The sequence below is a fragment of the Suncus etruscus genome, chromosome 19 (assembly GCF_024139225.1).
Source record: "Suncus etruscus isolate mSunEtr1 chromosome 19, mSunEtr1.pri.cur, whole genome shotgun sequence".
Classification (NCBI taxonomy): Eukaryota; Metazoa; Chordata; class Mammalia; order Eulipotyphla; family Soricidae; genus Suncus; species Suncus etruscus.
This window is the reverse complement of record NC_064866.1, coordinates 32,553,312-32,580,306: the sequence shown is the minus strand read 5'-3', so window position 1 is coordinate 32,580,306 and position 26,995 is coordinate 32,553,312. Positions and strand designations below refer to the sequence as shown.

General features: G+C 42.2%; 1 protein-coding gene and 1 pseudogene across 1 annotated transcript in view; both read right to left on the bottom strand.

Annotated features, from left to right (window-relative positions):
* SQLE (squalene epoxidase) overlaps nucleotides 1-26,995 on the bottom strand; it is a 767,303-nt gene that overhangs the window by 244,359 nt on the left and 495,949 nt on the right. The gene's annotated exons all lie outside the window — the stretch shown is intronic.
* Nucleotides 23,059-25,295, bottom strand: LOC125997555 (ribosome biogenesis protein NSA2 homolog; annotated as a pseudogene).

Below are 26,995 nucleotides of genomic sequence, written 5' to 3'. Positions count from 1 at the left end.
ACTCCTGGCAGTGCTTAGAGGTGTTAGGGATTGAACTCAGATTGGCCACATGCTAGGTAAGCGCTCTAACCATTGTACTCTCTCTTCAGCCCCTCCTTCCAATCATTTTTGTCTTCATGCATGGATCTCAGAATTGGTGATCTCAGAATTGAAGCTCCTCAAGTGTGTTCTGTGGGGTACTAACAGAACTCATGTTCAATTTGTGTATATATACAGAGGTATTTCAGTATAATCCTTATAGTTTAATGACTTGTTTTGAAGATTGAAAGAAGTATTATCAGGTCCTAATACAATGTCTATAACTTTCTCAGCAAGCTAACCTTCTAATGCCACAACCTCTAAGTAGGAGGAAGGAGGGCATTTAGCATGTTTGGAAACTTCCAGATGGACCCCCGTATCTTTGCACACAAGATCACCTGTGCTGCTCATTATTGACTTCCTCTTCAGGTCAAGTCTCAATCTCTGTGTGAGTCTAGATGTTTCTCTGAAGCTTTCTGCTGGCTGATTCCTTGGAGATTGTCCACTGTGAGCCCATCACTCCTAGGAATAATGGCCCTGTGCTGGATCTCTCAGACTTGGTCTCTAGAAGAACCAGCACAATATGGAGGAACTTTTTTGCTAATTACATATTCATCTAGAACAGGAGGTCCATCAATATGGATGTTGTCAGTACACTGTGTTCTAGATGAGTGTGACCCATCATGATCCATCGTAACCTCCAACTCGGCCTGCTTCCTCCAGTGGCCTTTGTATGGCAGATATGACCTTAAAGACAACTCTGGGGGCCGGGCGGTGGCGCTGGAGGTAAGGTGCCTGCCTTACCTGCGCTAGCCTTGGACGGACCGCGGTTCGATCCCCCGGCGTCCCATATGGTCCCCCAAGCCAGGAGCGACTTCTGAGCGCATAGCCAGGAGTAACCCCTGAGCGTCACCGGGTGTGGCCCAAAAACCAAAAAAAAAAAAAAAAAAAAAAAAAAGACAACTCTGGTAGTTGAGGTTATAGGACAGACACTCAGAGGAGTTCAAAGAGAACTGAGCTGGAATGTGACACAGAGGCAGCTTATCTGGGCAAAAAATGAAGGAAAATATGGTCTTTCTCATCCTGTTAGCAACTACATTTTACTTTGTCATTCTCTGCCTTTTCTTTCTCTGTCAAGTTGAATAGTATTCTTCCCCACCCACCTCCTAAATGCATGCCCATCTGGAACCTCAGAATGTGACCTCATTTGGAAATAGCATCTTTTGGAGTCAAGTTAAGAGGAGACACTAGGTCTGAGTAGACCCTTGCCAGACAGTTGAGTTCTTATGAAAAAAAAAAAAAAGGATAACTTAAGACACAAATTTACAGAGAAAATATAGTCATGTGAAGAGAGACTATGAGATTAGAGCTGTACTCCAAAAACAGGGATGTCAAAGATTGACGGTAACAGCAACTTCTAGGAAGAATTTTCCCCCAAGAGACAGAGAGAATTCTGTGCACATCTGGATTCTGGAACTCTTGAGTCAGAACTAGAAGAAAAAAGTACTGTCTATTGCTTTAAGCCTTCAGTATGTGTTTCTTTGTTCATAGTCACAAGAAACCATCACAACCTCTCAGCCTGGTGATCTGCATCCGTTAGTGAGGGAAGGATGCAAGTCTTAGGTGGAGCAATCCTACAAGAGGTAGGGCACTTGCCTTGCAATGACTGACCCAGTTTCAATTCCTAGCATCCAATATGGACCACTGAGTGCCACTTGAAATAATTTCTGAGCACAGAGTCAAGAGTAAGCCTTAAGCACTGCCAAGTGTGGTTTCCCCCAAACAAAAACAAACAAATAAAGTTCTCCTCAAGACTTGCAAAAGTACATAGGATATTAGTATCTGGAGCCCCACGGCACCAATCTGATATCGTCTTAGGGTGATAAACCTAAAGCAAAACTAAGGATTCTCACAAAAGGGATTTGTAAACCAGCTCTTCAACTTACCTTTACAAGAATTATATTGTTCCTTCCATTGCTGGAAGCTAATGCCAGGGGTCAACGTGGCAGGAATACAGCAGGTTGTGCATTTGCCTTACACAGGCTCAACCTTGGTTCACACCCCAGCACCCCATATGGTCCCCAAAGATCACCAGGAGTGATTCCTGAGTACAGAGCCAGGAGTAACTCCTGAGCACCTCTGAGTAAAACAAAGTAAAACAAAACAAGGGCCCAGAGAGATAGCACAGCGGTGTTTGCCTTGCAAGCAGCCGATCCAGGACCAAAGGTGGTTGGTTCGAATCCCGGTGTCCCATATGGTCCCCCGTGCCTGCCAGGAGCTATTTCTGAGCAGACAGCCAGGAGTAACCCCTGAGCACTGCCGGGTGTGACCCAGAAACCAAAAAAGAAAAAGTAAAACAAAACAAAAAAGCAAAAGTTGGGGAACAGGAGGCTGGGGGTGTGGAAGTGCCAGCTTCATCCCCAAACTTTCCACAAGCAAATGGGCCTCAAGACTCTTGTGAAAATGGTTATATGACTAGATGGTGACAGGGGACACTTTGCCTCAAGTCCAATACTCCCTATTAATTGCCTATAAAGTCTCCCACTGGGACCTTGACAACTGTTGGGATTTGTGGAGAGGAGAGGAAGCTTAAGTTCGAGCTGTGATCCAGAAGAGACTGGGGTTTTAGACAATGAGAGGTAAGAGGGGTATAAGTGTGTGTGTGTGTGTGTGTGTGTGTGTGTGTGTGTGTGTGTGTGTAAGAGAGAAAGAGAGTATTGAGAGTAAGTTTTGAGAGTATTGAGTATGAAGTCAACTGAGAGTCTAAGTTCAACACATTTGTCTTCATAACTGTTATCCTGATGGAGAATTGCCTTCACATAGCTGCCTTCGTGGTAGCTAAGAACCCAAGCAACACCCCACTCTCCCAGAGAGGTGGTACAGGCAGTGTTTGTGACTTCAGGATTTGGAACACAAAGGCCCGAGTTTAAATCCCTAGTCTACCATTTTCTAGCTAAGAAACATGGGTCAGACTTCATTTTTCAGAGGCTTTTTCATTTTCAGAGACTTTTTTAAAAAAATGGCAGTATCATTGCCCCAGTGTCAGGGATGGGGTAAAAAGCAACCCACAAATGTCTGTGAATCAGCTACGCAGGGAGAGCGCCTGATTGCAAATATAGAGGCTGCTCTGATGACATGAAGGCAGTGCCCACTCAGAGAGGTGTCTCACATCCACCATGTCTGGGCAGAGCCCAGCAACCTCCCATAGTGATGTCTGAAAGCGGTGGTTGGGTTAACACCTGGTAACCTTTTCAGACCATTTGTAAACTCCTGGTTCCAATGAGTATTGACCAGTGTAATTTTGTTTCTGGGAAACTCTATTAAAATTCTGTTAGAACTTTCCCAATTGCTGTATTGCTTTAAGATGGTTGATCCTAAAACACGGCCCTGTTGTGTGAGATGCTAAAAAAAAATGACTGTGTCTCTTTGTTCTGTGTCTTTTGGCTGCCTTTCAGTTCATGAAGAAGTGTCTGTATGGAAGCCAATTTGAATTGATTTTGCAAGTAAAATTTCTGGGGACAATGTGCCAGGTGCCTCGGAGAGCTGGAGTCTGGTGAAGTCTCTGTCATCTGCTCACAATAAGCCTAACTCACGTTTGTATGGTGAGCCAGTTTCCAAAGAGCTATGTTTCCGCATGTTTTTTTTTTTTTAATTCCATCTTCATAATAACACTGTGAGGCTGATAGTGTTCTACCCATTAAGCAATTTTCCCATTTAGCAGATGAAACAATAAGAGCTCACGTAATATTCCTCGGCTTTATACAAGGCACCCTGTTAGTATGGGGGGGGGGTTAAACCCAGGATTTTATGTATTATTTCAATGATGTTGTGAGTACCTAAGCATGTGCCAGTTATAGTGGGAATACAGAGATGAATGAAACATAATCAGCTTTCTGGATAGGAAGAAAGAGAGGCATGTAGGTCAGTGTAATATGTACATGACATCATGCACACAATGTGAGGTTAATAACACCTCATTCCTTCTTCAGTATGTTCACAATAGAGTTCCATACATATCCTGACCCATTCTTCCACCCCAACCAAAACAAGCAATAAACCTTGTTCTCATCAACGCAAAGGTCAATTCTTGTTCTCAAAGAACTCAAATTCTCAAAAGCAATTAGCACAGTGTAGTATTCTCTACATGTAACACTTCCTTGGCTTGCGTAAGACCAAAGGCTACATTTGTCTTTCACAGAAAGCCATGTTTTTTCCTAGTCTCCTTTGTTAAGACTGAAGTAAAAATGGCTTTGGTTTTGTTTATTTGTGTGGATCATACCTGAGAGTGGATAGTAGCTACTCTCAGCTTTGTGCTCGGAGATTTCTCCTGATACGTTGCTCAAGGATCAACCCCCGGTCCGGAGAGATAGCACAGCGGCGTTTGCCTTGCAAGCAGCCGATCCAGGACCAAAAGTGGTTGGTTCGAATCCCGGTGTCCCATATGGTCTCCCGTGCTTGCCAGGAGCTATTTCTGAGCAGACAGCCAGGAGTAACCCCTGAGCACTGCCGGGTGTGGCCCAAAAACCAAAAAAAAAAAAAAAAAGGATCACTCCCAGCAGTGTTTGAAGGACCATGTAGTGTCAGGGTTCAAACATGGGTCTCTCCATACAAAGTAAATTCTCAACCCAATGAACTCCCCTCCAGGCCCAGTTTGTAAATTTTGAGGAGTGCTCAGTTTTGTGCTGGGCTTCCTTTTCCTGCCCTTCCTTGCTTTCTCCTAGGTTTCCTCTGGACTTTTTTTTTTTTTTTTTTGCAAACTCTATCCGTATGCTGATAAATCTCAAGTATTCACCTCCAACCCCAATCCTTTCTCCTTGATCTATTTAACTTGCTGATATCTTGCTCTGGATGCCTCATAGACATTGTAAAGTCCCTCATTATATTAGCAAGCTTAAGACTAACTTGATTTTCTCCCCTTGCCTTTATTGCTCCATTCTTATCCATCCACATTCACCCAAATAATTCAGATGCTTGATTCTTCTCTTTCCTAATAAGCCACAGTCATCTAGAACATGTCTTGAAGGAACAGCCTCCCACTTATGTCTTGTATCTTCTCACTTGTCTCTGTTTCTCATTTCCTCTGTGAAACCCATAAATTACTTTCCTCCACCAGGCTTCTACTCTTATCTACTCATGGAAAAGCTGGAAGTTTTGCAAAAGATCCCAGCTAAACCATGTCAGTATTCTGCAGAATACCTTGCACTAGTTTATCATTGTTTCTCTCGTGAAATCCAAACTAGAATATTTTGGTAAAATATTCACACATTCACCCTTCCTTTCCTCATCATCTCCAGTTCAGAAATTCTCACTTCCCTTCAGCCAAAATGCTTTCTGATTTTTGTGTTTATCACTCTTATGTAAAATAATCTTCCCAGCATTTTACATTTTCCCTACATTATTCCAAGAGTATGAATAGAGTTTTAGCATACTTTCAGGTGACAATTGAACTGTCCCCTAACCCAGGTTGCCCTACCTACGCCCAGTCCTATTCATTTTACTTCCTACGAGAGATGTGTCATCCTCTGCAATCTTGTAATTTATCCCTATTATCACCACTAGCAGATAAGTTCTTTGCATGTCTGATCAGAACACTTCCTGCTTGATATCCATAATCTCCACATATATTTTGAAATGTATTAATTGGCCAGGAAGGAGAAAGGCTGGGTTGGAAGAGGAAGCATCTGTGAAGATCAGAGATCTTTATTATGTAATGAGGTTAAACTGATCAGAAGGGGCCTTCCCAAGGAGTGGCTATTAAAATGGGAGCAAGAGAACAGGAATTGGTGTTTGGAAAGATCTGGGGGTGGGAGTCAAGCATTTTGAGGAATAAAAGATGCTAAAGAAGAGAGAAATGTATGCATATCCTTCATCTCTTTTTTTTCTTCTTCAGAAAAGGAGGTAATAGAGTTTTGTAATTTCACTTTAATTTTACATATCGAAGTGTGTCTTCATAACAATCATTTCTAGTTCTGTTTTGTTTGGCCTTATAAACAACGCTGCATCAAATACCTTGTATTTCGAAAGATATCCACACCCCTTAAAGTGGTTAAAATTTAAAAAACCATCCCCATTGTTGCTTATGATAGAGTAATTGAGCATTTTCCTACCATTTCCTACTGGTATCAATAAGAACTGAGACTGCTTCAAGAGTTTTTAGAAGTGTCTGCTACAAGAACATGCACCTCCCCTGAGATTCAATAGTTCTTGGTATGTGCTCCACCGAGGTATGCCTATCAAAAGACACAGACAAAAATATTAACAGCAGCCTACTTTAGAAAAGCAAAAACAAAACCACCCAGCTGTCCACCCACAGTAAACCGTGGGCTAATCTTCTAATGGAATTCACAAAGCAATTCAAATTGAACAAACTGTTACTACATACAGTGTGAATGAACCTCACAAATGGAATGCTGAGCAAAAGAATTTAGACTCTCCCCAATCAAATATATTTCACGTCATTCCATAGAACTCAGTTCAGAAGTAAAACAGTCACCGACCTGGGATAGGAGGTGCAGAGACATGTTCAGAAAAGCTCATATTCTGCTTCCTGTTCCAGGTGTTGATTATAGGGGTGTGCCACTCTGATAAGCCAGCAGACTAAACACATTATATTATACTTCAATAAGAAGTTTTCAAATATTCATGATTACTTTATCAGGGTCATCCCGGTATGTGCATTTTCTCTATCAGGGAAAATTATGAGTTTTTGGCAAATGGCATTGTTGTGGATGAGGGATGGAAGAATACTGTTCCCTTCTCCCCAAAAATGTTAAAACTTGTTTCTGAACTCCTGTTAATCTTCTTTGGAAATAGTTTTTACAGCTGTGGCCAACTTCAATACACTGGGTCCTATACCATATGCCTAGGGTCCTTTAACAGGTGTGGGGAGCAGATACAACCCCAGTGATAGAGCTCAGATTTTTTTTTTTTTTTTTTTTTGGTTTTGGGCCACACCGGGCGATGTTCAGGAGTTACTCCTGGCTGTCTGCTCAGAAATAGCTCCTGGCAGGCACAGGGGACCATATGGGACACCGGGATTCGAACCAACCCCCTTTGGTCCTGGATCGGCTGCTTGCAAGGCAAACGCCGCTGTGCTATCTCTCCGGGCCCTAGAGCTCAGATCTTGATATGTGTGAGGCCTTGTGTTCCATTTCCAGACTCTCACTCCAATGCTGGTGTACCCCTCCTCACAATGGCAGAGAATCAGCAACATTTCCTTTTTTAAGAAGAGGGAGACTGTATTGGTGGTGTTAAGAAAGGACAGAACTAAATATCCAAGACACAGGACCAATAAATAACAATGAAATAATGAGACTCAAACTTTAATAACCAAACTCAAAAACAGGCCTCTGATGATGATGACAGGCTGAGCAAAGGTGATGGCAGTATGGGATGGATTCTGGGAACGCTGGTGAAGGGAAAAAGAGAGGTTGACACTGCTGGTGGGATTGGTGCTGAAAAACTGTATGGCTAAAATTTAAGTATGAATAAATTACATTTAAAAAGAAACATTGGAAGAAAATAAAGAGGGAGGTTTGGAGATGCACAAATGCACAGAGAGATAGACCTGTGATACTGAGACAAAAAGATGACAGTGATATTCCTATAAGCCAAGGAATGCCAAGAAAACTCTGTAACCCCCAAGTCAGAGGGAAAAAAAGCACACAACAGATTCTTCCTTGCTGCCTCTAGCAGGAAACAAGCTCACTGACATCTTAATTCCTGGCTTCCTGCCTCCCTAAAGATGGAAAGAAGGACCATACTACATTGCTGTAGTAGTGAGGTTCCTAGCTTATGGCACTTTGTTATGGCAGCCCAAAGAAGTGGATGGAAATAGCAGATTCCAAGAAGGATTACTTTTTTTTTATCTTTATTTAAACACCGTGATTACAAATATAATTGTAGTTGTATGATTACAGTCATGTAAAGAACACCCCCCTTCACCAGTGCAGGATTCCCACCACCAGGATTACTTTTTTGATCCTTGTTGTTTCGTTTTGTTTTGTTTTGGAGCCACACCCAGTGATGCTCAGGGGTCATTCCTAGCTATGCGCTAAGAAATCGCTCCTGGCTTGGGAGACCATATGGGACGCTGGGGGATCGAACTGCAGTCTGTCCTAGGTCAGCGTGTGCAAGGCAAATGCCTTACCGCTTGTGCCACTGCTCTGGCCTCTTCTGTGGGTTTTTTGTTTGTTTGTTTGTTTGTTTTTTGGGGCACCACACCTATCTTCGCTCAAGGGTTACTCCTGGCTCTGTGCTCAGAAATTACTCCTGGGCCTAGAGAGATAGCACAACGGCATTTGCCTTGCAAGCAGCCAATCCAAGACCAAAGGTGGTTGGTTCGAATCCTGGTGTCCCATATGGTCCCCCGTGCCTGCCAGGAGCTATTTCTGAGCAGACAGCCAGGAGTAACCCCTGAGCATCTCCGGGTGTTGCCCAAAAACCAAAAAAAAAAAAAAAGAAGAAGAAGAAAAGAAATTACTCCTGACTCGGGGGACCACATGGGATGCTGGGGATCAAACCCGAGTCAGTCCCAGGTTGTCTGTGTGTAAGGCAAACACCATGCTGTTGTGCTATCACTTGGGCCCCTGATCCTTGCTCTGTGCCTCTGACCTCAGCCTGACCTACTTGATGACTTAATCTACAGTTCCCCTGGGCAAATAAATCATATTAGAACCACCAAGACAAGAGTGACAGTGTGGGAAGACTGAAGACACAATTTTCAGATAACTATATCTACCCCAATTCTCAAGTCCTTTGGAGACTGGGGCGGTGGAGGAGATTGGGTTATACCCCAATCTCCTATGTTCAGGGCTTTCTCCTGGCTCTGTGCTGGGGATTCACTCCTGAGACTTATCCCCAATTCTCTTCAACTATTAATAATGTTATTTATTTTAGTTTTAATCCTCTCCATTTGCATAAGCATTCAGGTCTACTTGGTTAAAAATTAGACAATAATGGGGGCAGGAGAGATAGCACAGGGGTAGGGCATTTGCCTTGCATGTGGCTGACCCAGGAGGGACCTGGTTCGATTCCCAGTATCCCAGATGGTCCTCCAACCTGCAAGGGGTGATTTCTGAGTGCAGATCCAGGAGTAATCCCTGAGCCCTGCTAGGTGTGGCCCAGAAACAAATCAATCAATCAATGAATTAATAATAAAGTTTTTTAAAAAATTAAATAATACAGTAAAGAAGAACATTTGTCTGACATGTAAAGCTTTAGGTTTGAGCTCTGGAACTGCAAAACAAAACAAACAAACAAACAAAAGATTCATTGTTTACATGCAAAGATCACCATCATTCCATTTTGGTAGATTGCTTACCAGATTTTATTTTTACACACACACCTTTCCACCCTTCCTGTTATTTTTCACATGGAAGAGGGAAAGTAACTCCATACACCTCTGTGGTGCTACAAACCTGGTATTTGCCAGGGAACCAAACTCAAGATCTTATGCTTACAAGATAGATGCTCTCTCTCACTGAGCCATGGATGCTCAGCCCTCGTCTCCACTTTATTAGGAAAATCTCAACCCTGCCCACTTACTGACCATGTTCTCTATTTCTCTTTCTTGAGCAATACAGATTTCTTCTAATGCCTCTGAGACATGGTCTGCTACCCACACATACATTTCTGCTTTTGTTTGGGGTCACACAGTGCTCTCCCTATAACTGACTGACTCTTTCACCAAAGGAGCTCATTTTCTACCAGTTCTGAGTTTGCCTGGGAACATCACATTGCAAACTCATTGTAGGGTTTCAGAGTAGATGGATGAGACCACACAATTGGAATAAAGTTTAATACTTTAAATTTGCCAACAAAACCTCATCAACCTGGCCAGCCAGGGACATCCCCCAAAAGAGATGAGCCCTGCCCAAGGTCATGAGAAAGATTATATAGGGAGGTTCCAGCTTTTGGATGATCCTTAAAATGATTGGCTCTTGTCTAGGGGTACCTTTCTACTGCTCCCTTCTCCTTCCCTGATAGGCAACTTGGTATGGCCAGGTAACTTGGGGCAGGATCTATGGAAATAGGCTTGTGAAAACCTAACATGTGGCTTACACCATATGGTCCTTACAAAATGGTGTCCTCCCTGCTCAGAATCTGAGAAGCCAGCCATGTGGCCTTTACAAAATGGCATCCCTCCTTGTTTGGAATTCAGGTCCCAACACTCCTGTCCCTCTGAAAGTATTTAATTCACAATCCTGCAATTTTGTGCCAAGCGGTCTCCATCAGCCTCCAGGTTGTTCCTCCTGATCACTTCTCCTGGAGACTCTCCCTGGAGCCCAAACAACCTGGAAATTCACAAGCAGAGTGAACAACATGGCTGGCTTGTATCCCGGCTTTTAATAAGGTTTGTGCATGGAAAACCACCAGGAAGTTCAGGAAGGACAATGGAGAAGCCAAGGTATTTATATCCTACAATTTCCTTAGCAGAGATAGGGGTGGGCCACACCCACCCCATCTGTTCAGGAAGTCAGTTCATTGAGTCCTGTGTTGGGGTGCTTTTCTAACACTTTTGTGATGAATATTGTATTCCAGTCTACAATCATGTCACAGGTGCCTGTTCATGTCTCTTCCAAGAAGACCTGTCTCTTCCAGGGTTCTACAGAAACAAGTCAGTGCACAATGCAAAAGGTTCTTTGAATGCATATATGTATGCCAGACATGTTAGTGGGCAGACATATGGACCTTCAGGCCTCATCTCATTTCTTACACATTCCGCAGAGCACCAGGTCTCTGATCTGCCTTTCTGAAGTTATCTAGGTTCTTTATTCCATCCACAGCTTATCTTTGTCTCCTCCCCTCCCGCCCCTGATGCATTTTTTTTACTTACTTTTCCAGGCCTGTGAGGTGCTACCTTCAATTTTCAAATGTCACAGACATTGCCACAAGAACTGAATTTTTATTGTATAATTTGGAGCTGGGGTAAGCATTGTCTCTTCTGTTCCCCTAGGATTTCTCTAGCTATTAGGGGCAAGGTGTTTGTTATTTCATATGAATTCCCTGAGTGTTTGAACTATTGTTTTGAAAAATATCATGGGTACCCTTATTGGGACTGCAGTAAAACTGTATAATGGCAGTATTGCCACTGTGACTATGTTAATTCTCTTGGCCTATGAACAGGAGATGAATTTTCATTTCTTCTGGTTCTCTTTTATTTCTTTTAGCAATGTTTTGAATTTTTCTTGGTATAGATAGTTTATTTCTTTTGTTAATCTAATTCCTAGGTACTTGATTTTCTGAGACACATTTATGCATGGGATTGTTCTCTCTCTCAACTCTCTCTCACTCTCTCTCTCACTCTCTCTCTCTCTCTCTCTCTCACACACACACACACACACACATACACACATACACACAAACTTCTATTACCTCCAGAGAAATGATCACTACATAGGGTAAATTATATACATGGTATCCTAAGGGGATTAGTACTATAAACTGCAGTGCCTAAAAGCAAAAATTTTAAAAAGTGACACAGTAAGAGGGGTGAGAAGGAAACTTGTAGAAGGAAATGGACACTATTAAGGAATCAGTTGGTGCTGGGAACTTTGAGTAGCTGAAACACAATCATGAATAATTTTGTAATTTGCAGTGGCTCCATGAGAAGGTATATAAATAAACACTATATACTATAGCCCCCCAGAAAAATAAATCAAAATTTTTATAATGTGTTGATCCAACATTCTATCATTCTCTTAATCTCACTCAGTTCTGTATGCTAAGTATAGTAACTTTATGAGTATATCATTTAACTCATCTATGAAGATGACCCTAAATGCAACCAAAGTACTGTTAAACTGTCTTTCCCTGCCTTTCCCATTGTGACCATATATTATTCATAGCATAAATGACATGACTCACATAAATGACCATTTGCTAAAGATAAGTGCTGGGTTCTCTTCTATGCTTGAAAAAATGCTTTAGCTTTTCAACAATTCTGGAGTCAGCTGAGAGTTAGCACTCTCAAGAATCAATTGCCTAATTTTCAAGAATTTTGCAAGCTGGGGGTTGGAGCGATAGCACCATGAGTAGAGTGTTTGCCTTGCACATGGCTGACCTGGGTTTGATCCCTGGCATTCTATATGATCCCCCGAGCCTACCAGGAGTGATTTCTGAGCACAGAGCCAGGAATAAGCCCTAGCACTTCTGGGTATGATCCCCCCAAAAGTTTGTACAGGCTGGTTCCTAAACACAGCTGTTATTAAAAATTACAGTCTACAAACTCATAATTACATAAATTAGGTTTTAAAGCACATAAAATTAAAACAAATTATTTTAGCAACCCAAAACTATTTTTTGTGAACCCAGGGTCACAATAGGTCTATTGATATTAATTGCAGAGGAAATATTATATATTGGTGTATGTTTCAGCTACTGTTCAAAGATGTCCTGTTGGTATCTTGAAATCAGCTATCGTGGGAGTAGCTGCACCATGGAAATTGGCAAAGGCTGCAAATCAGGAGAACTTGGTCCCCAGAGTTGGCTGGTAAATGTCTGCCAGCACATCCCTGACTGCACTTGCTTCTCAAGACAGTCTCCTGAGATCACTGTTTGCTTCTTCCTTTTGCAGACAAAAGAATGTGAGAGTTGAAGGAGTCAAATAACTATCCCAATCCTAATGCCAAGGAAAACGGATGGATGGACACAGGGTTGCAACAAGTCATGGAATTTTTTACCACACCCACCTGAGCTGCCAGAACAATAGGGGGCAGTAGAGGTAACCAAAAGCTAGGGTTTTGATGTGTAGTTCCTTTACGCAGATGAGGAAACTGAGCCCAGGAGGGTCATTTATCTAGAAGAATCAGTGATGTGGTCCAGTGGAGAGTGCTGGCCTTGCCTATGTGAGGCCTTGGAATCTTTACCCTCCATACCAAGCACACCCCAAAAAAAGTTGTCTAGAATAATATTGTTGTTAAAAAGCAAGTAGTTGAACCAAAGATCCCTGACCAGAGACCTACCCCTTTTATCATCCCCCCCCCTTTTTTTTTTTTTGGTTTGTGGGCCACACCCCGCGGTGCTCAGGGATTACTCCTGGCTGTCTGCTCAGAAATAGCTCCTGGCAGGCACGGGGGACCATATGGGACACCGGGATTCGAACCAACCACCTTTGGTCCTGGATCGGCTGCTTGCAAGGCAAACGCTGCTGTGCTATCTCTCCGGGCCCAATCATCCCCTTTTTCAACTCCTTCTCTGATCCTTCAAGACACTAGAAAGAACCAGGAACTATTTGTTCCCTGTGGCTTCTTCTTTGTGTTCTCTACTCTCTCACCACACCATGACCTCCTTAAATCTCTCCCTAGATTTTATTTACTTGCCTCTCTCTGCTATTGTGAATCCATTCTGCCTCCTACTTCCTGAGTCCTGGATTTTTTAGGAACTTCCCTAGCTAACTAGAATGTCTATTCCAGAACACACCAAGTTTCCCAAGAGACATGCTCTGATTGGCCCCAGCCCAGTGGAATGCCAGAGTGCCCTCTGCCACTGTAGCCAGGGAATGCTGAGGATGGAGGGTGATAGTGAACTGAGCAGATTCATTGTAGGTCTACAATCTCCTGACTTGGTACCCAGGCCATGGGCTTCATGACCGACTTCATGGACTCTGGACAAAGAGAATAAGTATGATGGCCTATAAACTTAAAAACATATGGATTGCAGAAAACGTGTAAAAATAATAGAAACAGAGTCATCATGTTCTATCTGGGCCAGCACTATAGACTCACTCTTTTCTCAAACAAGATGTAAACCGAGCAGTGAAAAATTATGTCTACACCAGCCCACGCAGCACAAAGCTGGCCATTTCAGAGGAGAGGATGAGCCAAGCTCCACCCTGCTGAAGGCACACTTGCTGCCTCCAAATTACCCAGAATCACCATTTTCCTGATGCCCTGACTTATCACTGCCCCTCTACTATTCCTGCGGAGTTGCAGGTCTGTACCCAAGTACACTGGGTGTTGGGATGATATCACCAGAATTATTTCCCCCCAGATCTTTCTTCTTCCAGGAAAGTCTGGCAGCTGTAACCAGCCCACAAATGCAGTCGCCATGTTTGAACTGGATCTTCTTCCAGGAGGTCCAGCTGAATATTTGCCCCTAAGATTCATATCATAGCTTTGAATTCCTGAACAACTTTTGTCGATGCTGTCATTCTTAAAGGAACATCCCAACTTAACAGATAGACATATAACAGCAAGATCTTACTTTTAAACCCTTGTCTTAATGACTTCACTGGTAACATAATAATTTTTATAAATGAGCTTGCTACTGTACTTTTCTTTTTTCTTTCTTTTTTTTCCTCTTTCATTTTATTTTTTCCATTTTTTTTTCTCCATAGCTTTGCTTTCACCTATCTGGAAACAAATGTATTATGATCAACCATGTCAAGTGTGTGATGCGTTTTCTTTAAATAAATAACATTTTAAAAGCTAAATATTATTTAACACATAAAAATAATAGAAATATTTTTAAAAGACAAATATAATTTACAATCTCTCCACCTCCAAAAGCCCTCCAATTTTTGTTTGTTTGGGGGCCACATCAGTGATACCCAGGAATTATTCTTGGCTCTATACTTAGAAATTATTTCCAGTGAGCTTAGGGAACCTTATGGGATGCCAGGGATTGAACCTGGGTTAGCTATGTGCAAAGCAAATGCCCTATCTGCTGTAACATCACTCCAGTCCAGAAGTAGGCCAAAAACTGATTTGGCCTATTTCCCTTTTCAGAAAAAAAGCACTCAGTATCCTTGGAAATTTATTTTAAAGTAACAAAAGAAAGCACCAGTTGTACTCAAGGCTACTACAGCCCCTCTGGACTGTTCCTGTGTTTCCCAGATCTTGGGATGTGAGAGAGAAATAGAGTGTAGACACATATAGACACATACACACATGTACATCTAAACCCACTAGTCCATAATTGTCTCTGATTCATTAATCATTAGGAAAATTATTCTGGTTGGACAATTATGCAGCATGAAAACAAGAGAGACCAGCAAGAAAGAGACCCGTGCTTTCTGAAAGCTAACCATTCTTCCTCCACATTCTTATATTAGAGAAAAATGTCTTATGCACTCATCAGAGCTCCTACAATTGAAAAGAATCAGGAACTGAGCCTGTTCTACATGAAGCCTCTGGCAGGGGCTAGGGAAATGGTTCAAAGGGCTGACATGCATGTTTTGCACATGTCAGACCGCAGGTTTTATTCCAGCAGTTCTTATTTCCCCCAGCACACCTTTACTTCCTGAATCACTGCATCTGAGCACTGTGCCCTCAGGTTGAGTGTCACTTTCTGCCCAGCCTCTTGGACACATACACACACAAAGACAACAGGTATCTTAAATCGGGGTGGGTGAAGCTTATCGGGGCCATAAAGAGAGTACAGAGGGTATGCCAGTTGCCTTGTATGCTGCTGACTCCCAGTTACAACTCCAGCACCATATGGGCCACCCAGCACCACCTGGGGTCATTCCTGTACTCTGCTGGATGTGGCCCCAAACTCTCCTCCACGCACAAGAAGGAAGATTATTTATTTGGATGGAATTTAAGGATTGCCAGCAAGGAAGGGGGCCCTTGAAGGTTGAATTCAGTTCATTATCACTAGGAAACCAGGGGTTCCTGGGTGAACTGATGCATGGTAAGGACACAAAAGATACAAAGTCAGAAGAAGCATGAGAAGTGTGTTTCCAAAACAGGTCCACAGTTCCCACCTATTAGACATTTGATGTGACTCATGTTGAGCTTAAGACAAGCTATTTAGTTATACCCACCATCATCCTCTTCCATCTTCATCCACTTTTGAACCGTTCAAAATGATAGAGGAGTGTCACAGAAAGTCAAAATGATAAGGTAAATATAATCCAGCCTGACTCACCTGACCTCAAAAAAGTGAAGGTATAAAATAAGCAAGGCAGAATTCATGTTTCCTCTAGGTCCCGAAGGAATTTTCAGCTAGGCCATTGACTCCTTCCAGGGCAGGCATGAGTGAGGCCCCAGGAAGAAGTCAGGAGTGTTATACACATTAATGTCTTGCCTCACAAAACCTAAAGCAAGGAGGAAAGGAAGTTCCACCTAAAAAGGATGATACCAAGGGCTTTGGATATCTCCCCTTAATGCCAACGTGATAAGGAGGATCAGAATATCTCCTTGGAGATGAGGCAACTGAGAAGAGGTAAAAGTGAAAGATCAGGGGCCGGAGAGATGATACAGTGGGTAGGGAGTTTGCCTTACATGTGGCCAGGTTCAATCGCTGGCACCTCATATGGTCCCATGAATTCTGCCAGAAGAGATCCCAGAGTGTAGAGCTAGGAGTAAGTCTTGAGTACCACTGGGTGTGGCAAAAAAAAAATTAGAAACAAGGTCAATCAGTTAGCAGGCAGTACAGCTGGGAGTTGAATCTGAGTTTCCCCATACTGGAACTTCATGTTTTCCGACCTTTTCAATGCCCTTGTACTTTCTTTCAGGAACTCCTTCCATTTCTGAGCAGTGTGTCTACTGTCTGAGAAACTCTGCTAATGAAGATGAAATGGATCATGAATTGGAAAGGCAGCCATTTTTTTTTTTTAATTTGGCTTAACATACAGAATAGGGGAAGGTTGTAAGGTAGTGTGTGGAGGCCCAAGGTAAGCTAGACTTTGAAGAACAAATAAGTTTGCTTTTGCTTCTTATTTATTCTGGTTTGGGGGTTCCTAGTTTTTCTAGTCTTCAGCCCAAAAGCTCTTTGTTCTTTTCCACATATGTTTGTTTCTCAGTATTTGTTTAGTTTTGGTTTCCTTTAGCCAGTCTGGTTTCTTACCTTTCTGCGTTTAGGAAGGAGTCTTCCTTGATAAATGTGGTCGTCCATTCTTTCCTTCTTCATTCTTCTCAATTTTCAATTCTTTTCAAGTGCTGTTCATGCACTGAGCAAAGTCTCTTTGACTTTGTGCTGCTGATTTTGATGCCAGCAGCTGCGGAACACCTGCCCGCAGTACCCTTGTCTCAGGCCTTATCTCCAGTTCTTGTGTAAACATGTTCTCATTTCTTACACAAGTAAACACGAGATGTCGTCTTGATCTGCTTCTTCATGGACATTTGCTTCTCTGTACAATGAAGCATGAAGCTTGTGTCTGTCTTGAAAAGAAGAGCTGGTGACGGAATGGACCTAGTCCCAGAAACAGGCAGGTCCAGGGATCCCTGCAGTCCCTGTTGGAACCGTTTGAGACTCCTAGTCCCTGGGTTGGAAAATGAAACAGGCTGAAAGAAACTTCCTGCCCTCAAAGCTGGAGGGAGACTGCACACATATGCATGTGTTTTGAGGGTGTGTGGATGAGGGGTGTATATTTTTGTTCTTGTTTGTGGGTTTTGTAGTGATCCCAAGAGATCCTTGGCTGATTCGCATCTACCCTTGTTTCTAAATTGCAACCTGATATCCAAAAATGACTTCTAGAGTTAACTCTTAACTCATTACCCAAAAAACAAAAACAAAACAAAACAAAACACAGGATCAATGGTATAAAACAGAAGGACTTATGGGGATGAAACAATGAAAATCGGGTTAGTGGTTCCAAGCTTGTAACCCAACACAATCTTCTAGGGGAGCAAGCAGGAACCTGGTTTTATGGTGGGTAGAGTTAGGAGGACATTGCAGTCTATACATATTTATGACTTTTTCTATAAACTCATGCATAGTTATGAGGGGGAAAAAAAGCATGCTCAGTTGAGGAACATATAATGAACATACATCTCATGAGCAGAAGATAGCAGAGAAAGGTTATAGGGGATAGTTTTTAGTATGGTGATGAAACCAAAAGGTCCAGAAGCTGAAGTGGGTACCACTGCACAGCCTCCATTGGCCTGTACTGTCCATCCAGGAGTCTTATCAGGACAAAGCTATCAGTCTTGGTCTAGCAAAAGTTAGAAGAATGCAATGAGGCGGCTTGTCATAGATTGTGGTTTTCACATCCTTCAAATTACAAACCTCAGGCCAATCTGTTTTTACTTCCTTAATCCCGGGGAGAATTTTTTAAGTTGAGGATGGAGCAACTAAAAAGAAATGGGCAGTTATAAAAAGCTTTGATTATTCTCTTCCACTCCTGAAGTAGATTGCCCATTACATAGAGAGCTCCTGTCCCATCTCTTCTTACCTCCCTACCGGCCCCATCTACACAGAAAACTCTTTGATTTTTTCTTTTGGTTTTTGGGTCACACCTGGTAGTGCTCAGGGGATACTCCTGACTCTGCACTCAGAAATCACTCCTGGCAGGCACTGGGGATCATATGGGATGCTGGGATTCAAACCACCGTCCATCCGGGATCAGCTGCATGCAAGGCAAGCACTCTACCGTTGTGCCATCTCTCCAGCCCCAGAAAACTCTTTGATTTTTATAGTATTTAGAACAACAGGTAGGCTGCTTGCCTTGCTGACTGGGTTTGATCCCTAGTATTCCATATGATCCAGGTGTAGCCCCAAAAGCAAAAACTAAAGACCCTTCCTTTATTATATCTCTTGCGTATCACCTGCTTAACACACACACACACACACACACACACACACACACACACACACGATGCAACTAGCATTTTGTTGATTCACTGTGTGACGATCTGGATAAATTGGACTATCCAGTATCTTGTTGAAGTTGGAAAGCCCAGAAACTGTAGCAGATAGCATGGGGTTGGGAGGTCCAAGACCAGCCTCTGCCAGTAGATGAGGAGGAGGAGGAGGAGGAGGAGGAGGAGGATGTCTTTACCAGCTAACATTGATTCCTTACCTTTTACCTTTCCAGATATATATGCACATCTCTCTTTTTTTTGTTTGTTTGTTTGGGCCACACCCGGCGATGCTCAAAAATAGCTCCTGGCAGGCACGGGGGACCATATGGGACACTGGGATTCGAACCAACCACCTTTGGTCGTGGATCGGCTGCTTGCAAGGCAAACGCCACTGTGCTATAATCTCTGGGCCCTATATGCACATCTCTTTGCAGCCACTTGTTATCTTCCTAAATCTCCCTTCAATCCTTAAAATAATGATTATTATTCTCATCTTACAAGTGAAGACTCTGATGCTTAGAAATATATTAGTTTATCTGGCAAGCTCCCTCCAGGCCCAGCTAGTCACTGTTAGAGCTGAGATTTGGCTTCTGGCACCTAAGCTCTCTATCCACAGGTTTATCGGGTGACTTTGCCCCATTCACTTCCTCTCTCGGGGTTTCCTTGTCTCAATTCTGAGATGGAGGCAGGAGACAGATGGTGTCATTACTAAGGTCCCTATTTGAAGTCTCTTTCCACCAGATTAGCAGTGTACCAACGGGTAATCCCGCCTGTTTGCACAGCCTTTTACAGTTCATAAAACCCTTACTCAGTCTTCTCATTAAGTTGATTGCCTTGGAAACAAGATTTGCCTACATGTTGAGACCAGTTCCCTAGAGCCACTGCTCCAGGGAGATGTCAGCAGGAGGCACCATGTGTTTACCCAGAGTCCCAGGCAGCACAGTTGATTCTTCCTACTCAGAGTCCTACCTTCCAACCCAGAAACCAAGCTTCCAAAGGAGGTGGTTAAATTAGCAAAGCCACCCTCTTGCACAATCTGGGCAGGGCAGGGCTAGGGAACTATGCAAGGCAAGTCTCTAAAAGACATCAAGATCTGGGGGAGAAATAATGTCAACAGTTCTGGGGGCTGCAGGAAGGAATGAGGCATCCATTATGTCTTGTGGAGTTTACTTGAACTTGCACCCAATAGACGAAACATGCCTTGTGGGGCCTCATGGTCTACTAGACAATGAATAAAATATGGCAGTTCTTTCTCTTAAGAAGCTCTTGGTGGGGCCAAGGTGGACCTTCAGATCTTCAAACAGCTAAGTCCGACGAAACGTGGTACTCTTTTGCCCAGAGATCCCAGAACTCTGAATTCCCTCTCTGAACCTCAACCTGGCTTTCCCCTCACGCCCCACAGTTCGCCATGTTCTACTGGTAACTCCCTATTTTCAAATCTACCAGAGACTGTGTTTTGTTTCTTTCTCTTTGCACCACAGTGCCCGCTGTTTTCTCTGCCTGGGACAACCTGTCCTTGTAAACTTTTCAAAATTACCCAGTGATTCATATCTGGTGCCCAATGCAGTTTTGGGATTAGCAAGAAGTGAATCCACATTTGTTTCATGAGTATATCTTACTCATTCCTGGTCATCTTTTGGTCCCTCAGACCTATCCCCTCTCTCCATAAGCTTTTTTTTAAGGCATTTCCCAAGGCAGAAAATATATTTGTCTCCCTATTCATCGGCAAACACTTCATGTTCAGGGGTTGTGTAGGACACAGAATCTGAGTGTCCAATAAACATTGCGAAAAGTGAAATACAAGTTGGTTAAGAATGGTATTATATACATTTTCATAATGACTGTGAGGTTCTGAAAAGCCCCAAACAACTTTGCAAATCATCCTAAAAACTTAAGCAACTCACAGAATTACAAAGGGCCCCAGGCAGCCTCCTTTCCTCTGACCCATGTCAGCTGTCCACAGACAACAGGTCTCCTAGAGTTGGAAGAAAAAATACACTTTTCATAAATTTTGAATGCACATTCCACAGCATCTCAGACATAGGAAAGCATTTTTCTTTCTCTAATTTAATCATCTTTAAATCTACTTATCAGTTTACAACAACATAGAATTTCAGGGGAAAGACTTCACACTTTGAAGTAGGTATCAGATCCACTAAAGTTCCAGTACAGCACAGCACTACCCCACAAAGGACCCCTCTACCCACCACCAACGCACCTTCTCTTTCATTTATCACCAAGTGTAGAAGTCAGTTTTGCCATTTGTTGCCAACTTCTTTGAGTTAGTTACTTATGTATGAGTAAGACTATCCAGCAATCATCTTTCATTTTCTTTTTTTTTTGGGGGGGGTTGGGTTTTTTGGTTCACACCCGGCAGTGCTCAGGGGTTACTCCTGGCTGTCTGCTCAGAAATAGCTCCTGGCAGGCACAGGGGACCATATGGGACACCGGGATTCGAACCAACCACCTTTGGTCCTGGATCGGCTGCTTGCAAGGCAAACGCCGCTGTGCTATGTCTCTGGGCCCATCTTTCATTTTCTTGTTTCTCATAGCTCAAATTCCACTTATTTGGTTCCAAATGGCAAATGTTTTTTTGTTTTGTTTTGTTTTGTAGAGTAATATTTGATTGAATATGTTCACTATAGTTTCTTCTTTGTTTTGGATTTTAATTTGGAAGCCTCACCCTGTGATAATTAGGATTTTCCAGGCCATACCTGGAAGAATTCAAGAGTCTTTCTTGGAAACTCATGGAACCATATGCAGTGCCAGAAATAAACTAGGGTTGGCTACATGCAAGGCAAGTATCTTCCTTGCTGTACTAGCTCTTTGATCCTCACCACAGCTTCTTTGCCATCTCATCCATTAAAGAGGATTTGGGTTGTCTCTGTGTCAGGGTAGTGTAGACAGTGCTGCTTTGAACATAAGTACTTATAGGAAATACCTTCCTTCTTTTCTTTTCTTTTTTTTTTTTTTTTTTTTTTTTTTTTGTTTTTGGGCCACACCCGGTAATGCTCAGGGGTTACTCCTGGCTATGTGCTCAGAAGTTGCTCCTGGCTTGGGGGACCATATGGGACACCGGGGGATCGAACCGCGGTCTGTCCTAGGCTAGCGCAGGCACCTTACCTTTAGCGCCACCGCCCGGCCCCCACCTTCCTTCTTTTCGTGGTGTCTAAAATACCAGTGGTGTATCTTACAACCAAGCTAAACTCTGATTTATCATATATAGAAAAGCTGCATAAAACCTACATTTGAAGCTAGCAATTAAAGACACTCTTAAGCAGATGATCAATAGGATTAACAATAAATATTGCTAATAATTATGTTTGAGTATGAATCATGCATGCAGAGGAAAGCAATTGTAACACTTGACTTAACAAAAATGGCCTTTAATCATATTCCATTATTGTTTGGAAACAATTCTGAACTGGAACTAAACTGGCTTAAAGGGGTGGAGCACATTTTTTGGCGAGATCCCTGCGGTGATCCCCAGAGCCACCTTGTGTCTCAAGTACCATAAGGAGTGACCCTTCCCCAACACCAAAGTCAGAAGGAGACCCTGAGTCTCCTGTGACTTGTGAGCCTAAAACCCAAACAAAACACAACATAAAACGATTTTGAATCTATGGCCATGCCAGTTGGGTAATAGGCTTCCAGGTGCTCATTTTTTCAGACCTGAACTAAAATTTTAAAACAGTTCACTACAATTATTTTAATTTGTTGTTCTTTATAAAGATTGTTATTTAGAAATACTTGCTGTTACAGAAGAGCTGCAAGAATAGGACAAAGAGGGGAGTCGGAGCGGTTGTGCAGTGGTAGGGTGCTTGCCTTGCATGCAACTGACCTAGGACGGACCACAGTTTGATCCCCCAGCATTCCATTTGGTCCCCCAAGCCAGGAGTGATTTCTGAGCGCATAGCCAGGAGTAATCCCTGAATGTCACCAGGTTTGACCCAAAATCCAAAAAAAAAAAAAAAAAAGAATAGGACAAAGAACTCATGTTGGCCTTTCAGGTATGGTTCTGTTTCTCACTCTTAGTCTGTATAAGTGCATACATACTTTTAAATTTTTCTACCTGTGCTTTATAATTCCATATAATAACCAAGCAAAACTAAAGACCAATTTGTAAACAGAGCCATTTTGGGGTTTTGTTTGTTTTTGTTCAGGGACTACATCCTGTGAAACTTGTGGATACTTGAGCCTTATGCTCAGGTATTCCCTTCAGGAATCATGTGGTTTCAGGGACTGAACTCATATCAGTTACATTCAAGACAAGCTGTTTGACCTCTAGTCTATCTCTCTGGTCCCTAAATTGGGCCATTTTATAGTAGGCCATTGACATTAGAAAAAACATTTGTCTTGATGAAAGTAGATTTGTTTGTCTGTTTGCTGGTATTCCGAAACACCATTGCAAAAGTGCTTTCCTTGCCTGGTGTGTCACTATCAATAATTACAAGGAGCGATTTATATGAGACTGTCAAACCAGTACAATTGCATTTGCATAGCCATCATTTCAGGATTGTTGATAACCTGGGCATAATTTCCCTCCAGACATCCTTTCCTCCCGGGTGACAAGACCCAGCTGGCTCTCATTTACTTCAGTGACAATTCCTCTGGCAAAAGCATCCAACTGGTATAGTGCAGGATTCTTCTTTAGAGCGAGTATTGGCAGGTGAAAAATAGCTTTCTGCTCAGGATATATTATAGAAGCTTCCTGAAATGTAACCCACTGATCCCATGGAGTCTTCATATGTATGTGGATTCTGGGTAAAATCTCCAACAAAGGCAGCCTTTGACAACCATTCTCTTTCATGCTTTCTTTTTTTCTTCTCCTGTCTGAATAACTTTTAATATTTCTGTTTCTCCCTAACATGACCTTAAGGCAGGAGGATTTCCCATTTACTTGCTTTTTCATTTCGTTTTGATTTCATTATATTGGAAAGTATTTTAGTGCAGGATTATTCTTCCCTGTGTGGCAGATACGCAGGTACTACTCCTAGCAGAGTTTTTTTTAATCATTGTTTTGGTTTGGTGTTCTCTTTTCATGTATCTCAATAGTCTTTTAGTATTTTCTCAGTATGGTGCTTTTTATGATAGAGCTGAGCTTCCAGACTAATCATCTTTTTCAAGTTCTTGAGTACTCATCAGCCCCTGCACTGTTTTCTGTCCTTTACTTTCTGGTTTGGGGGCCACACCCAGTGGTGCCCAGATATTATTCCTGATTCTGTGCTCAGGAGTAATTCCCTGGTCATGCTTAGGGATGGTGCTGGGAATTTAAACCAGATTTGGTAGTGTTCAAGGAAACTAACTGGCTTAACCTTTCTACTTATTATCTCTCTGGTCCTCTTCCTCTTTGTCTTATGGAAATCCATGATACACCCAATTGAGACATGGTAATGGTTTCTGGGTCCAATCACCAGAATACCAAAAAATTCTCAATTTTTCAAGTCTCACAGAACTATTGCTTTAAAGCACCCAAAAGTGAATGACATATGTCAAGACACTTTATACTTTAATATTTCAATAAACACTTTCTTTTCCCTGATAGTGCTCAGAGGACCATATAAGGAGCTAGTACTGAATATGGTTTGGTTGTGTGCAAGGCAAGGGTCTTGCCCCTATATTATCTTTGTACCCTCTAACTATGCATTTTTAAGAGAATCCTCACATAGAACCATAAGCAAATTCCAGAAGCATAAAATTTATACAATAATTTTTTTTTTTTTTTTGGTTTTTGGGCCACACCAGGTAACGCTCAGGGGTTACTCCTGGCTCTGCACTCAGAAATCACTCCTGACAGGCATGGGGGACCATATGGGATGCCAGGACTTAAACTACCATCCATCCTGGATCTGCTGATTGCAAGGCAAACACCTACCACTGTGTTATCTCTCCAGACCAAATTTTTCTAATTGCTAATAGAAACCAATAAACCAATTAGTTTCTTTTGAAATTATTAAACAATTTTTGGAAAGATAGTATGAAATGATGCAGATCTCATCCTTTTCACACTTCTTACCTACCTCCCATTCACCAATCCATTGGTGAATTCTGCTAGAATCAATCAACCCCCAATGCAAGATGGGGAGTTTTCTAATGGAATTATTTCCTCTCTATTCATCATTTTCAAGTAAGAAATCCTACCTTGTATATATTCATTATCAGGATGGATTGTAGAGTTATATTTGATTCAAAGGGCAACACGCCCTTCCAGTCTGGATTAATCTTGATGTTAAAAACATTCCAGGTCAGCGCCGTAGAGATAGCATGGAGGTAAGGTGTTTGCCTTGCATGCCGAAGGATGGTGGTTCGAATCCCGGCATCCCATAAGGTCCCCTGAGCCTGCCAGGAGCGATTTCTGAGTATAGAGCCAGGAGTAACCCCTGAGCGCTACTGGGTGTGACCCAGAAAAAAAAAATAAATAAAAAAACCCACAAAAAAAAAAGTCCATGTCTAGGGGCTGGGACTGGGGCTGGTGCCTTGCACATGCTAGCCTAGGACGGACCTTGGTTTGATCCCCCTGCGTCCCATATGGTCCCCCAAGCCAGGATCGATTTCTGAGCGCATAGCCAGGAATAACCCCTGAGCGACACCGAGTGTGGCCCCAAAACAAAACAAAACAAACAAACAAACAAATAAAAACAGTCCAGGTCTATCCAGTAGAAGCCCATTCTAGATGATATTTTGGGCTTTTGCTGTTTGTCATGCCCCATAATCTTTTTTCTCCAGCATCTTCTGTTCCAGACTCATCTTGCTCCTTTATGCCCCAGTAATATAGGATTACTCATTCCTCTAAGGGAACTCATTGCTTTTACGGTAAATCACATTTAGAAACCAAAATCTAAGTGTATAAATAGATTTTGTTGTCTTCTTTCTAATTATCTGTATCTTTCATTTTAAAGCACAGATACACTTATTTACCATAAGCATAAAGAAACAGGAATCATCTTTCTAAGGTGTTTAAAAGGAAGAAAAAGACTCAAAGAAAGTGGCATGTTCAAATTTCCTTAGCAACTAAAGTACCTTGGGCCTACAAGGACAGTTTTCTTTTTATTGTTTGTTTATTTGTTTTTGTTTTGTTTTGGGGGCCACACCCAGCAGCGATCAGGGGTTACTCCTGGCTCTGTACTCAGAAGTCACTCCTAGCAGGCTAGGGGAACCATATAGGATGCCTGGATTTGAACCAGGGTCCTTCCTGTGTTGGCTTCGTGCAAGGCAAATGCCCTACCACTGTGCTATTGCACCAGCCCCTAGCTTGTTATTTTTATTCCCATATGCACCAATTGTATTATGTGACATTGTTTCTTTTTGCATAGGCACATCAAAATGGGGAAAATCTTATGCATAGACAAAAGTCCTTATCCAATAGGGATAGAAACTCATAAATTTTATAATGCAGGAGTGCCTTTCACCCTAACATTTGTCATAGTGACTTGACTTAGGCCTCAGTTAATTGGACATCAACTGTCCAATCCTAAATCTTGGATTCCATCTTTTGAACTGACACGGTTTTCTGCACCAGCACCAGGAATCAAATTTCCACATGGGGAGAGACCCTATTGCCTCCCTGGCACAGACTTGCTCCAGGTTGGGTTTATATGACATTCTGAGGACCAGGAAACAGCAACAACTTGCTCTCAGGGCAGGTTTCCCTGCCTTGCAACCAAATTATGTGATGAAATCAGAAGATACTTCATGACACCTTGGCTTTGACATAGGGTCCGATCTGTGCAAAAACCAAGATCTCTAACTACAGAAGCCTAACTGTGACAACCGTGATTGAGAAGTTTTTCTAGTACCATGAAGAAAGACCTGAGATTGGACAATTAGTATGCCTGGAATCTGTAGTTGGTCTTAGGGAAGGATGCTTCATGGATAGAAACACCATATTTTTTAGGCCAAGGCTATTTCCTTTCTAATTTCCCCAACATTTGCTGTTTCTAGGCAAAACAAAACCAAACAAACAACTAACTAACCAAATAAACCCCTTTTATTTCTTTTCTTTTTTATTTAATTTTATTTTTACCTTTTAGATAATGGCTCCCACCTTTTTCATAGACCCTTGAGACATGAATTACTTTGTTTTACTTCATATTTATGCATTTTTCTAATAAAATGGAAGGAAAAAAAGAGGATGGGGTCTAGGGGCCAGGTGGTCTCAGGTGCACTGGTAGAGATAAAAAAAAAAAAGGGCAGAATTAAATATACAAGCCAATGTCAACATCAATAGAATCAAGAGACCCAGACAATCTAAACTTAAAATGGGTCTGTTACATTGACAAGCCAGGGGGCTAAGTGTGATTTATAGGATGCAAACTGAGAACTTTGATGAAAGGAGGTCAACAATGGTGGTGGGAATGGACCTAATTCACTGTCACTGTATGCCTGAAATCCAACTATGAAGGACTTTGTAATTCACAATGGTTTCAATAAAAATAAAAAAAAGAAGA